The 2,495-nt window shown below is 42.6% G+C and overlaps 1 non-coding gene across 1 annotated transcript; it reads left to right on the forward strand.

Annotated features, from left to right (window-relative positions):
• Positions 1–1,778: 1,778 nt before the first annotated feature.
• Positions 1,779–1,860, forward strand: TRNAS-GCU. Its single transcript has one exon. It is a non-coding gene; the product is annotated as a tRNA-Ser (tRNA).
• Positions 1,861–2,495: the final 635 nt, after the last annotated feature.

Raw genomic sequence — 2,495 nt, forward strand, 5'->3', positions numbered from 1 at the left:
AAACCTTATCTGTACTAAAAATACAAAAATTAGCCAGGCGTGGTGGCATGTGCCTGTAATCCCAGCTATTCGGGAGGCTGAGACAGGAGAATGGCTTGAACTCGGGAGTTGGAGATTGCAGTGAGCCGAGTTCACCCCACTGCATGCAGCCTGGGTGACAGAGCGAGACTCCATCTCAAAAAAAAAGAAAACAGAAAAGAAAAAAAAAAGGTGGGGAAATATTTACAAACTACTATGTATAGAACAGCATTATTTTTATTAATAATCACATACCACTTTAATGTTTTGCTTAATCATAATTTATTTAACTAAGTGGTGGACATTTGGTAGTTTTAATGTTTAACATGGGTGTCAGAAAAAAAAAAGCCTCTCCCAACAAAGCTGAGAACAAAAGTAGGACATTTCACAGGGAGGGAAAAAAGCACCAACATTCTTCTGGTAGAAAAGAAAACTTTCCCCACCAAAATTCTGCACCAAATATCAAAAAGCACACAAACTCTAACGAGTTTAAGAGTCTTCTTTCCTTCCCTCCTTCCTTCCTTCCTTCCTTCCTTCCTTCCTTCCTTCCTTCCTTCCTTCCTTCCTTCCTTCCTTCCTTCCTTCCTTCTTCTTTTTTTTTTTTTTTTTGACAGGGTCTCATTCTGTGGCCCAGGCTGGAGTGCAATGGCGGCAATCAGGGCTCACTGCAGCCTTTAAGCCCGCAGTGCTCCAGCGACCCTCCATCTCAACCTCCTGAGTAGCTGAGACCACAGGTGCGGGCCACCACTTCCGGCTGATTTTTGCAATTTTTGTAGAGATAGGGTTTCTGCGTGTTGCCCCGGCTGGTCTTGAAATTCTGAGCTCAAGCGATTCACGCGTCTTGGACTCCCAAAGTGCTGGAATTACAAGCGTGAGCCACCGCACCCAGCCTCAGGCTTCTTTTCTTGATGATCATTTTATAATTGAGGTTGTCAGAGCTGGAAGGAACGTTAGGGGTTACTGTTCTGCTTCCCAAGTTGGGTTGGATTTAGTGAGGTGGCTTCGTTAAGAGCCACAATTAGGACCATGCATCCTGACTCCCGCAACAGGGAGTTACCCACCCCACAGGCCCTTCCCAGTGTCGGCAGCAACTGGACTGAGCCAATCTTGTGCTAGACACAAAAAGATTTTCTTTCTTTCAGTGTCCTGACCAAAGCCAAGAGGAGCGCCACTGGGGCGGCTGCGCGCCTCTAATTTTTGTAAAAAAGCGTGTTCTCACCTGTTGCTGATTTATCATAGACTGATCAATAACAACACCTAGAGAAAGTAACAAAAGAGAAAGGAGGGCATCTCCTGGCCCTCGGGCATATTACAGAAGCAAATGAAAAGGCATTACAGTCAGGTTTCTGGTACGTCACATAAAACAGGAATCTAAGGACAAAGTTTAGATTGGGAAGCAAATCAATCTCTCAAATGCAGAATAAAGCGGCAGAAGGACCCGGCGAAGGTCCCAGCGTGTGTCTCGAGGGGCATGCAGGTCAACCAACTGGAGCCGGGTCAACAGCAAAGCAGCTGATTTGTGTCTACCAATGAATGCCGGCACTGGTTCAACCTATTATTAGATATTTGCCAAGTAAGTTCACTACTCTAAGTGACATCCGTCATTTTTATGGTGGTTGTGAAATGTGCCTTAATTAAGACACCTGACTCAGAGTATAGTTATGGGGATTAAACCAGGAAAAAAAAGATTAGATTGTGTTGCTACAAGACTCACTGGGAGCACTACACAGAGGAAGAAACAAGGTGCCAATTCTTCGTGAGACGAGGTGGCCGAGTGGTTAAGGCGATGGACTGCTAATCCATTGTGCTCTGCACGCGTGGGTTCGAATCCCATCCTCGTCGGCTGCTTTACAATCTTTTTGTTCCAGGAATCATAAATGATGTGGTAAGCACTTTATTTGGCGAATTTATTCCCCATTCAGCAGCCATTTCAATAATTCCCTCTGATCTTTCCTGTTCTCTGCTTCTTTAGTAACACTTGTCTTCGCTGTGAATGTAATTTGTTAGTTGATGTATTTGATTCATGTTTCACTCCCACCCAAATTTTCATTCCTTCACAAGTTTTACTTAGCATGATTCCCCATTGAGGCAACAATTGAAGATTTAATTGAGGGCTATAGAAAACCATTGCCTAAAAAAGTTAAAAGTACTTATGAAATCATAAAGAGTTACATACACAACATTATGTATATTGAACCATATGGGTTACTTAAGGCATTTTCAGCCTAATTGTATACTTCCACTGCAACTTTCATTTATTATCTTAACGCTAACTTTTAAAGCAGTCACTATTGTCTAAGGATCCCTGTCTTTGAAAAAGGAAGGAGAGTGAGAGTGTCTCGTAGAGATACAACAAAGCTTACAAATACATTCCATAGAACATTTCTAGTTAGTACTAAAGTATTTCCTCCTGAGAAAGGAAAGAAGAATGTTAGTATTACGTAGTTTCTATTTGTAACTTCCATCTTGGCTGATCT

Source organism: Theropithecus gelada, chromosome 4 (assembly GCF_003255815.1).
Source record: "Theropithecus gelada isolate Dixy chromosome 4, Tgel_1.0, whole genome shotgun sequence".
In the NCBI taxonomy this organism is placed as follows: domain Eukaryota; kingdom Metazoa; phylum Chordata; class Mammalia; order Primates; family Cercopithecidae; genus Theropithecus; species Theropithecus gelada.